The sequence below is a fragment of the Lycorma delicatula genome, chromosome 1, assembly GCF_047948215.1.
Source record: "Lycorma delicatula isolate Av1 chromosome 1, ASM4794821v1, whole genome shotgun sequence".
Classification (NCBI taxonomy): Eukaryota; Metazoa; Arthropoda; class Insecta; order Hemiptera; family Fulgoridae; genus Lycorma; species Lycorma delicatula.
Genome location: NC_134455.1, coordinates 321,148,289 through 321,161,769, shown reverse-complemented (window position 1 = coordinate 321,161,769; position 13,481 = coordinate 321,148,289). Strand labels below are relative to the sequence as shown.

General features: G+C 26.1%; 1 long non-coding RNA gene across 1 annotated transcript; it reads left to right on the top strand.

The window, feature by feature from the left end:
• The first annotated feature begins 4,893 nt into the window (after positions 1–4,893).
• On the top strand, positions 4,894–12,072 carry LOC142318360 (uncharacterized). Its single transcript, XR_012754884.1, has 4 exons — positions 4,894–5,075; positions 7,184–7,402; positions 9,459–9,676; positions 11,769–12,072. It is a non-coding gene; the product is annotated as an uncharacterized LOC142318360 (long non-coding RNA).
• Positions 12,073–13,481: the final 1,409 nt, after the last annotated feature.

The window sequence follows — 13,481 nt, the reverse complement described above, 5'->3', positions numbered from 1 at the left end:
GCTCTGAACAATTTAAAAGATCCCGACAGACCACAACACCTCTTGAGGTGTTGAGTATGCCATGGGGATCTACACGTACAGCAAAATCTCCTATTTTTTTCAGGCCTAGGATCTTCTGAGACTGTATATCATTATAACGTTTTTCTTATTTCCTTAACAGGGCTTCCAGCGCATTTGGTTGTCTCCTGAGCGATGAGAAAATGACTCACCTTCGAAAAATTTTTATCCTCCTTGGTAATGACCAAATATTTAGGTTTTGTGCATTATTGCTCTTGATAAAAGCTTTTTGTAAGCTTTTTCTAGCCTCAATCTTAATTCTTTTAGTTTCCGCACTCTTACGGCGTTTCGCCTCAGGCGAAACGGCCGGTTCTAAACAAGGGTGTTTACATGAACCCTCTGTCACGTTTAGTTGTTCAGTTTCCATGAACAAATAATCCCTTCTGTAGTAAGGCTAGCCGCCGTGGTACACCCTCACTCCAGGGCTACCAACCCTGGAGGTCCGTTCCGGTACCCCAGTGGAACCGGCATATGTCCTGGCAGAGAGCGGATGCGCAGTCTCTGCACTGACTCCAGGCCCTTACACACCGAGCCTTTCAGGGCTCCCATGCCCCGAACAACATGGGCACCTTAACTACATGCTTGCCATCGCGGGGGGCATGTGGACAACGAAAAGTTTTCTGTCTGTTATTCCTGCAAATAACTTCGACTGTGCCCGCCACATCGCCAGCTCTAAAGGTGGTACCATTCCAGTTCCACAATCTGTAAGAATTTTGTATCTGCAGGTGGCCGTGAAATCCAGTCCTCTGATTCGGCCTGCAGATGAAATCGGCCGAAAAATGTATATCCGAGAAACAATACTCAGAACCCAGTTAGCCAGCTATATGCAATGTACGTGAGTACAGCTGTTGCCGCCCTGCACATGGAACGTAGCTGTTGTGCTCCGGACATGGGGATTATCTACCTCAGAGCAATAATAATTATTAAATGTTATATCAATTAAACTATTATTGTTTGTAATTATTATCTTTTGTAATATTTTAAAAGTTAGTGTTATAATTATTTACATTTTACACTGTTAAAAATTAAGGTTTTTAATAATTGTGTAATATTCTTCCATTTAATTTTGTGGAGTATTATATGAATACGTTAATAAAAACATTTATTCAAAATAAATAATGAAAAACGAATTGATAATTCGGGAAAAAATATTTGCAATTTCATAAAATTTGTAGAAATAAGCATGACAGAGTTTCTCATCTGACGTTATGAAAATCATTTTATTTGTAACCAGTTAAATATAAATATATAGTATCCATGGAAATAAATTTTTAATTTGTATTGTTTGAAATTTTAAATAAATTTTAGCAATTATCATTCTTTTAACATTTTATAATATCCACCGGGTTGGTCTAGTGGTACCCAAATTACCTGTTTTGAAATTCAAGTGTTACCGCATTCAAGCCGTACTCCTTCCGTTAAAATACAAACCGAATATTGCTGTTTCTTTTGGTTTGTTTTGCTTTGTTGGGAGGACACACAGTTAGGATATCCTATAGATATGATTAGATGAACATTATCCATCTAACATACAAATAACATCACGTGTTTTAGCGTTTTGGGCTAATTATAATTATTTATCTCTTTGTAGATTATCAAGGTTGTCGTTTAATGTTAATACACTTGCAAGTATGGTGACTGAAATTGTGTTCATTTTATATTTGTGAGCATGTGCGCACATGTGTTAAAAGTACCAACAGTTATTGAAAGATTACAATGATATTATAAACTGTAGTGTACAATTCTCATAATTGTGTCATTACTTCTGCTCAAAAACACAAATGTTACTGTAATAAAAATATAACTGTTTTTCAAAAAAAGGATTGTTACATATAAAACAGTAAGACACTAGGTCAAAAACTCTTATAATTTAGAACTCACTTTAAAAAAAATACTTGTTAAATATATTTGACAGATTGTACACAATGTTTCAGGGTTCCATAAGAGAAGCAAAAAATGACATTACAAAAATCTTACCCAACTGATTTCATTAATAATGTAATTAACATATTTATTTTTATAAATAATTTTAATGTAAAAATCAAATAATTTATGTAATAATTTTTTTTATTATATTATAATTATTGAAAAAATTATAGGTATAAACTACTTTAATTAATCTGTCAGGAAATCAGTTGTTAATCTGTCATCAAATTTTAGAGGGTTTGCCGAAAATAGAGTGTGATAATTACTATTTTTTATTGTTTTAAAGATATTTAAAAAATTATGTCTAAATTACCTGGATTTTGGAAAGTGAATTACTATTTAATAAGATTTATAAAAATTAGCATTAAAAAAGAAAACATCTAATCTTATTTAACACATATTAAAAGAAACTAAAGGAATATAAATATATAGTTTCCATAAAAATAAATTTTTATTTCTAATATAAATTTGTATTGTTGTTTGTAATTTTAAATAAATTTGAACAATTATCATTTTTTAACATTCTAGAATATCCACCTGGTTGGTATAGTGGTAAAAGTTTCTTTCCAAATCAGCTGATTTACAAGTCGACAGTTACAGGGTTCATCCACTAATAAGAGAAGTTTTAAGGTTGGGTTTCAATTAAGTGCAGTTAATATCATCCTCTTTCATCGACATAAGCAATACTTCAATGGATTGCTGAAGGCAGAACAGGTAAAAGTGAGAAAAAAACATTCCAGAATATAGTTATTGAAATTTTAAGTGTCTATAAAATAAACTGTTCAAGTTTTTTAAGATATCAATTAACACTATGATTTATAATTTCCATGCAGTTAATATAGAATTCATATATTTTTTATGGAAAAGGGTTCCTTTGAATTTTATGATTTGTTTTTCCTAATCAGTTTAGTAAATGGTTTCTGCCTTATTATGCAGCTTACTCTGAAAATGTATTAGCACATATGACCACTCGAGGGTCAACTATGATTAATCTTGTGATTACCCTAGAAGAACAGTTGTGGCAATCCTCCCGGTCAAAGCAATGTTTGTCAATAGAGTTCATGATCTGATAGTGGAATCAAATTTTTATTGTGTTGTAATATAAAGAAACAGATTGGTACTGGTCTATAAGTTTTATGTTTGCTTCTAGTATGATAGCATTACCTTTTTTTGGGTATGAAAATCGCTGTAAAATTCATGCTATATATAAAGAAATGATAAAAGTTAAATTATTTGATATTTATTTCAACTATTGTATTAATCAATTTTAACAAGAATAATAAAAAAACCTAGTTTTTTTCAAATGTATAATTTTTTTGTATTGTTTTAATGATATAAAAATAATAATTATTAAATGTTATATCATTAAAACAATTATTGTTTGTAATAATTATCTTTTGTAATATTTTAAACGTTAGTGGTATAATTATTTATATTTACACTCTTAAAAATTAAGGTTTTTAATAATTGTGGGTATTTTTCCTTTTAATTTTGCAGAGTGTTATATGAATACGTTTATAAAAACATTTATTATTCGGGAAAAAATATTTGCAATTAATATTTATACAAATAAGCATGACAGAGAATCTCATCTGACGTTATGAAAATCATTTTATTTGTAACTAGTTAAATATAAATATATAGTATCCATGGAAATAAATTTTAAATTAGTATAGTATCCATGGATATAAATTATTAATTTGTTTTGTTTAACATTTAAATAAATTTTAGCAATCATCATTCTTTTAAAGTAATATCCACCAGGTTGTTTTAGTGGTACCCAAATTCTCTGATTTTAAACTCAAGTGTTCCAGCATTCAAGCCGAGTACTCCTTCTATTAAAATACAAACTAAATATTGCTGTTGGTTTTGTTTTGTTTTGTTAGGATGACACACAGTTAGGATATCCTATAGATATGATTAGATGAACATTATCCACTAACATACAAATAACATCACATGTTTTAGTGTTTTGGGCAATTTATAATTATTTATCTCTTTGTAGAATATCAAGGTTGTCGTTTAATATTAATACACTTGAAAGTATGGTGACTGAAATTGCGTTCATTTTATATTTGTGAGCATGTGCTTACATGTGTTAAAAGTACCAACAGTTATTGAAAGATTACAATGATATTATAAACTGTAGTGTACAATTCTCATAATTGTGTCATTACTTCTGCTCAAAAACACAAATGTTACTGTAATAAAAATATAACTGTTTTTCAAAAAAAGGATTGTTACATATAAAACAGTAAGACACTAGGTCAAAAACTCTTATAATTTAGAACTCACTTTAAAAAAAATACTTGTTAAATATATTTGACAGATTGTACACAATGTTTCAGGGTTCCATAAGAGAAGCAAAAAATAACATTACAAAAATCTTACCCAACTGATTTCATTAATAATGTAATTAACATATTTATTTTTATAAATAATTTTAATGTAAAAATCAAATAATTTATGTAATATTTTTTTTTATTATATTATAATTATTGAAAAAATTATAGGTATAAACTACTTTAATTAATCTGTCAGGAAATCAGTTGTTAATATTTTTGTTTATTTCAAGAGATTTTAGAAACATCTAATCTGTCATCAAATTTTAGAGGGTTTGCCGAAAATAGAGTGTGATAATTACTATTTTTTATTGTTTTAAAGATATTTAAAAAATTATGTCTAAATTACCTGGATTTTGGAAAGTGAATTACTATTTAATAAGATTTATAAAAATTAGCATTAAAAAAGATAACATCTAATCTTATTTAACACATATTTAATAAAACTAAAGGAATATAAATATATAGTTTCCATAGAAATAAATTTTTATTTCTAATATAAATTTGTATTGTTGTTTGTAATTTTAAATAAATTTGAACAATTATCATTTTTTAACATTCTAGAATATGCACCTGGTTGGTATAGTGGTGAAAGTGTCTTTCCAAATCAGCTGATTTACAAGTCGACAGTTACAGGGTTCATTCACTAATAAGAGAAGTTTTAAGGTTGGGTTTCAATTAAGCGCAGTTAATATGATCCTCTTTCATCGACATAAGCAATATTTCAATGGATTGCTGAAGGCAGAACAGGTAAAAGTGAGAAAAAAACATTCCAGAATATAGTTATTGAAATTTTAAGTGTCTATAAAATAAACTGTTCAAGTTTTTCAAGATATCAATTAACACTATGATTTATAATTTCCATGCAGTTAATATAGAATTCATATATTTTTTATGGAAAAGGGTTCCTTTGAATTTTATGATTTGTTTTTCCTAATCAGTTTAGTAAATGGTTTCTGCCTTATTATGCAGCTTACTCTGAAAATGTATTAGCACATATGACCACTCGAGGGTCTACTATGATTAATCTTGTGATTACCCTAGAAGAACAGTTGTGGCAATCCTCCCGGTCAAAGCAATGTTTGTCAATAGAGTTCATGATCTGATAGTGGAATCAAATTTTTATTGTGTTGTAATTTAAAGAAACAGATTGGTACTGGTCTATAAGTTTTATGTTTGCTTCTAGTATGATAGCATTACCTTTTTTTGGGTATAAAAATCGCTGTAAAATTCATGCTATATATAAAGAAATGATAAAAGTTAAATTATTTGATATCTATATTAACTGTTCTATTAATTTTAACAAGAGTAATAAAAAAACCTAGTTTTTTCAAATGTATAATTTTTTTGTATTTTTTTAATGATATAAAAATAATAATTATTAAATGTTATATCATTAAAACAATTATTGTTTGTAATAATTATCTTTTGTAATATTTTAAACGTTAGTGGTATAATTATTTATATTTACACTGTTAAAAATTAAGGTTTTTAATAATTGTGGGTATTTTTCCTTTTAATTTTGCAGAGTGTTATATGAATACGTTTATAAAAACATTTATTATTCGAGAACAAATATTTGCAATTAATATTTATACAAATAAGCATGACAGAGAATTTCATCTGACGTTATGAAAATCATTTTATTTGTAACTAGTTAAATATAAATATATAGTATCCATGGAAATAAATTTTAAATTAGTATAGTATCCATGGATATAAATTATTAATTTGTATTGTTTAACATTTAAATAAATTTTAGCAATCATCATTCTTTTAAAGTAATATCCACCAGGTTGTTTTAGTGGTACCCAAATTCTCTGATTTTAAATTCAAGTGTTCCAGCATTCAAGCCGAGTACTCCTTCTATTAAAATACAAACTAAATATTGCTGTTGGTTTTGTTAGGATGACACAGTTAGGATATCCTATAGATATGATTAGATGAACATTATCCACTAACATACAAATAACATCACATGTTTTAGTGTTTTGGGCAATTTATAATTATTTATCTCTTTGTAGAATATCAAGGTTGTCGTTTAATATTAATACACTTGAAAGTATGGTGACTGGAATTGCGTTCATTTTATATTTGTGATCATGTGCGCACATGTGTTAAAAGTACCAACAGTTATTGAAAGATTACAATGATATTATAAACTGTAGTGTACAATTCTCATAATTGTCATTACTTCGGCTCTAAAACACAAAAGGTACTGTAATAAAAATATAACTTTTTTTCAAAAAAAGATTGTTACATATAAAACCGTAAGACACTAGGTCAAAAACTCTTATAATTTAGAACTCACTTTAAAAAAAATACTTGTTAAATATATTTGACAGATTGTACACAATGTTTCAGGGTTCCATACAAGAAGCAAAAAATTACATTACAAAAATCTTACCCAACTGATTTTGTAATATTTTTTTTTAATTATATTATAATTATTGAAAAAATTATAGGTATAAACTACTTTAATTAATCTGTCAGGAAATCAGTTGTTAATGTTTTTGTTTATTTCAAGAGATTTTAGAAACATCTAATCTGTCATCAAATTTTAGAGGGTTTGCCGAAAATAGAGTGTAATAATTACTTTTATTTATTGTTTTAAAGATATTTAAAAAATTATGTCTAAATTACCTGGATTTTGGAAAGTGAATTACTATTAATTAACATTTATAAAAATTAGCATTACAAAAGATAACATCTAATCTTATATAACACATATTAAATGAAACTAAAGGAATATAAATATATAGTATCCATAGAAATAAATTTTTATTTCTAATATAAATTTGTATTGTTGTTTGTAATTTTAAATAAATTTGAACAATTATCATTTTTTAACATTTTAGAATATCCACCTGGTTGGTATAGTGGTGAAAGTGTCTTTCCAAATCAGCTGATTTACAAGTCGACAGTTACAGTTAAGAGGAGTTTCTTTTTAATGGATTTTAATCCAAGATTGTGGATTTGAGTGCGTTTTGGTGGTTGGGATTCAATTAAGGGCACTTAATATCATCCTCTTTCATCCACATAAGCAATACTTCAATGGACTGCTGATAGCAGAACAGGTAAAAGTGAGAACAAAACATTCTAGAATATAGTTATTGAAATTTTAATTGTCTATCAAAGATATCAATTACAACTATGATTTATAATTTCCATGCAGTTAAAAAAGAATTCATATATTTTTTATGTAAAAGGTTTTTTTTGAATTTTGTGATTTGTTTTTCCTTGAATGGTTTCTGCATTATTATAGTAATCTACTACTGCTGCTTTCTCTGAAAATACATACTGTATTTATTAGCAAATAAGACCACTCGAGGGTTAACTATGATTAATCTTGTGATTACCCTAGAAGAACAGTTGTAGCAATTCTCCCGGTCAAAGCAATATTTGTCAATATAGTTCATGATCTGATGGTGGAATCAAATTTTTATTGTGTTGTAATATGAAGAAACATATTGGTATTGGTCTATTGGTTTTATGTTTGCTTCTAGTATGATAGCATTATCTCTTTTTCGGTATAAAAATTGCCTTAAAATTCATGTATATATATAAAGAAATGATAAAAGTTAAATTATTTGAACTATTGTATTAATCAATTTTAACAAGAATAATAAAAAACCTAGTTTTTTCAAATGTATAATTATTTTGATTGTTTTAGTGATATAAAAATAATAATTATTAAATGGTATATCATTAATACAATTATTGTTTGTAATAATTATCTTTTGTAATATTTTAAAACTTAGTGGTATAATTATTTATATTTACACTGTTAAAAAGTAAGGTTTTTAATAATTGTGGATATTCTTCCATTTAATTTTGCGGAGTATTATATGAATACGTTAATAAAAACATTCATTATGCGGGAAAAAATATTTGCAATTAATATTTATACAAATAAGCATGACAGAGAATCTCATCTGTCGTTATAAAAATCATTTTATTTGTAACTAGTTAAATATAAATATATATAGTATTCATGGAAATATATTTTTAATTTGTATTGTTTAACATTTTAAATGAATATTGGCAATTATCATTCTTTTAACATTTTATAATATCCACCGGGTTGGTCTAGTGGTACCCAAATTATCTGATTTGAAATTCAAGTGTTCCAGCATTCAAGCCGTACTCCTTCTATTAAAATACATACTGAATATTTCTTTATGTTTTGTTTTGTTTTGTTAGGAGGACACACAGTTAGGATATCCTATAGATATGATTAGATGAACATTATCCATCTAACATACAAATCACATCACGTGTTTTGGGCTATTTATAATTATTTATCTCTTTGTAGAATATCAAGGTTGTTGTTTAATATTAAAACACTTGAAAGTATGGTGACTGAAATTGTGTTATCGAACACTAGTAGTACAAACAGTTATCGAAAAAATTACAATGAAATTATAAACTGTAGTTTACGATTCTCATAAATGCATCATTACTTCGGCTCTAAAACAAAAGTTACTGTAATATTAATATAACTGTTTTCCAAAAAAAGTTTTATTATATAGAAACCAGTAAGACACTTGATCAAAAACTCTTAATAATTTAGACTTTTGTTTAAAAAAAAAATAGTTTTAGGGTTCCATACAAGAAGCAAAAAATAAAAACATTACAAAAATCTTACCCGGCTGATTTCATTAATAATATAATTAACATATGGTTTTTTTTTAGATAATTTTAATGTAAAAATCAACTATTTTATGTAATAGTTATTTGTTATTATTTTTTAAATAAATTGTCAGGAAATCGGTTGTTAATATTTTTGTGTATTTCAAGAGATTTCAGAAACATCTAATCTGTCATCAAAGGATAGAGGGTTTGACGAAAATAATTGAGTGTAATAATTACTATTTTTATTGATTTAAAGATATTTCAAAGATTATTTCTAAATTACCTGGATTTTGGAAAGTGAATTACTATTTAATAAGATTTGTAAAAGTTAGCATTACAAAAGATAACATGTAATCTTATTTAACACATATTAAATAAAACTAAAGGAATATAAATATATAGTTTCCATAGAAATAAATTTTTATTTCTAATATAAATTTGTATTATTGTTTGTAATATTAAATAAATTTAACCAATTATCATTTTTTAATATTCTAGAATATCCACCTGGTTGGTATAGTGGTGAAAGTGTCTTCCCAAATCAGCTGATTTAGAAGTCGACAGTTACAGTTAAGAGGAGTTTCTTTTAATGGATTTTAATCCAAGATTGTGGATTTGAGTGCGTTTTGGTTGTTGGGATTCAATTCAGCGCACTTAATATCATCCTCTTTTATCTACATAAGCAATACTTCAATGGATTGCTGAAGGCAGAACAGGTAAAAGTGAGAAAAAAACATTCTAGAATATAGTTATTGAAATTTTAATTGTCTATCAAGATATCAATTAAAACTATGATTTATAATTTCCATGCAGTTAAATAAGAATTCATATATTTTTTATGTAAAAGGTTTCCTTTGAATTTTGTGATTTGTTTTTCCTTGAATGGTTTCTGCATTATTATAGTAATCTACTACTGCTGCTTTCTCTGAAAATACATACTGTATTTATTAGCAAATAAGACCACTCGAGGGTTAACTATGATTAATCTTGCGATTACCCTAGAAGAACAGTTGTAGCAATCCTCCCGGTCAAAGCAATATTTGTCAATATAGTTCATGATCTTATGGTGGAATCAAATTTTTATTGTGTTGTAATATTAAGAAACAGATTGGTATTGGTCTATTGGTTTTACGTTTGCTTCTAGTATGATAGCATTATCTCTTTTTCGGTATAAAAATTGCTGTAAAATTCATGTATATATATATATATATAAAGAAATGATAAAAGTTAAATTATTTGAACTATTGTATTAATCAATTTTAACAAGAATAATAAAAAACCTAGTTTTTTTCAAATGTATAATTTTTTTAGATTGTTTTAATGATATAAAAATAATAATTATTAAATGTTATATTTTTAAAACAATTATTGTTTGTAATAATTATCTTTTGTAATATTTTAAAACTTAGTGGTATAATTATTTATATTTACACTGTTAAAAATTAAGGTTTTTAATAATTGTGGATATTCTTCCATTTAATTTTGCGGAGTATTATATGAATACGTTAATAAAAACATTCATTATGCGGGAAAAAATATTTGCAATTAATATTTATACAAATAAGCATGACAGAGAATCTCATCTGTCGTTATAAAAATCATTTTATTTGTAACTAGTTAAATATAAATATATATAGTATCCATGGAAATATATTTTTAATTTGTATTGTTTAACATTTTAAATGAATATTAGCAATTATCATTCTTTTAACATTTTATAATATCCACCGGGTTGGTCTAGTGGTACCCAAATTATCTGATTTGAAATTCAAGTGTTCCAGCATTCAAGCCGTACTCCTTCTATTAAAATACAAACTGAATATTTCTTTATGTTTTGTTTTGTTAGGAGGACACACAGTTAGGATATCCTATAGATATGATTAGATGAACATTATCCATCTAACATACAAATCACATCACGTGTTTTGGGCTATTTATAATTATTTATCTCTTTGTAGAATATCAAGGTTGTCGTTTAATATTAAAACACTTGAAAGTATGGTGACTGAAATTGTGTTATCGAACACTAGTAGTACAAACAGTTATCGAAAAAATTACAATGAAATTATAAACTGTAGTTTATGATTCTCATAAATGCATCATTACTTCTGCTCTAAAACAAAAATTACTGTAATATAAATATAACTGTTTTCCAAAAAAAGGTTTCTTATATAAAAATCAGTAAGACACTAGATCAAAAACTCTTAATAATTTAGAATTTCATTTTAAAAAAAATACTTGTTAAATATATTTGACAGAGAGTACACAATGTTTTAGGGTTCCATACAAGAAGCAAAAAATAAAAACATTACAAAAATCTTACCGGACTGATTTCATTAATAATATAATTAACATATGATTTTTTGTTAGATAATTTTAATGTAAAAATCAACTAATTTATGTAATAGTTATTTGTTATTATTTTTTAAATAAATTGTCAGGAAATCGGTTGTTAATATTTTTGTGTATTTCAAGAGATTTCAGAAACATCTAATCTGTCATCAAAGCATAGAGGGTTTGACGAAAATAATTGAGTGTAATAATTACTATTTTTATTGATTTAAAGATATTTCAAAAATTATGTCTAAATTACCTGGATTTTGGAAAGTGAATTACTATTTAATAAGATTTATAAAAGTTAGCATTACAAAAGATAACATGTAATTTTATTTAACACATATTAAATGAATCTAAAGGAATATAAATATATAGTTTCTATAGAAATACATTTTTATTTCTAATATAAATTTGTATTATTTTTTGTAATTATAAATAAATTTAACCAATTATCATTTTTTAATATTCTAGAATGTCGTCCTGGTCGGTATACTGGTGAAAGTGTCTTCCCAAATCAGCTGATTTACAAGTCGACAGTTACAGTTAAGAGGAGTTTCTTTTTAATGGATTTTAATCCAAGATTGTGGATTTGAGTGCGTTTTGGTGGTTGGGATTCAATTAAGGGCACTTAATATCATCCTCTTTCATCCACATAAGCAATACTTCAATGGACTACTGATGGCAGAACAGGTAAAAGTGAGAACAAAACATTCTAGAATATAGTTATTGAAATTTTAATTGTCTATCAAGATATCAATTAAAACTATGATTTATAATTTCCATGCAGTTAAAAAAGAATTCATATATTTTTTATGTAAAAGGTTTCCTTTGAATTTTGTGATTTGTTTTTCCTTAAATGGTTTCTGCATTATTATAGTAGTCTAATACTGCTGCTTTCTCTGAAAATACATACTGTATTTATTAGCAAATAAGACCACTCGAGGGTTAACTATGATTAATCTTGTGATTACCCTAGAAGAACAGTTGTAGCAATCCTCCCGGTCAAAGCAATATTTGTCAATATAGTTCATGATCTGATGGTGGAATCAAATTTTTATTGTGTTGTAATATGAAGAAACATATTGGTATTGGTCTATTGGTTTTATGTTTGCTTCTAGTATGATAGCATTATCTCTTTTTCGGTATAAAAATTGCTGTAAAATTCATGTATATATATAAAGAAATGATAAAAGTTAAATTATTTGAACTATTGTATTAATCAATTTTAACAAGAATAATAAAAAACCTAGTTTTTTCAAATGTATAATTATTTTGATTGTTTTAGTGATATAAAAATAATAATTATTAAATGGTATATCATTAATACAATTATTGTTTGTAATAATTATCTTTTGTAATATTTTAAAACTTAGTGGTATAATTATTTATATTTACACTGTTAAAAAGTAAGGTTTTTAATAATTGTGGATATTCTTCCATTTAATTTTGCGGAGTATTATATGAATACGTTAATAAAAACATTCATTATGCGGGAAAAAATATTTGCAATTAATATTTATACAAATAAGCATGACAGAGAATCTCATCTGTCGTTATAAAAATCATTTTATTTGTAACTAGTTAAATATAAATATATATAGTATTCATGGAAATATATTTTTAATTTGTATTGTTTAACATTTTAAATGAATATTGGCAATTATCATTCTTTTAACATTTTATAATATCCACCGGGTTGGTCTAGTGGTACCCAAATTATCTGATTTGAAATTCAAGTGTTCCAGCATTCAAGCCGTACTCCTTCTATTAAAATACATACTGAATATTTCTTTATGTTTTGTTTTGTTTTGTTAGGAGGACACACAGTTAGGATATCCTATAGATATGATTAGATGAACATTATCCATCTAACATACAAATCACATCACGTGTTTTGGGCTATTTATAATTATTTATCTCTTTGTAGAATATCAAGGTTGTTGTTTAATATTAAAACACTTGAAAGTATGGTGACTGAAATTGTGTTATCGAACACTAGTAGTACAAACAGTTATCGAAAAAATTACAATGAAATTATAAACTGTAGTTTACGATTCTCATAAATGCATCATTACTTCGGCTCTAAAACAAAAGTTACTGTAATATTAATATAACTGTTTTCCAAAAAAAGTTTTATTATATAGAAACCAGTAAGACACTTGATCAAAAACTCTTAATAATTTA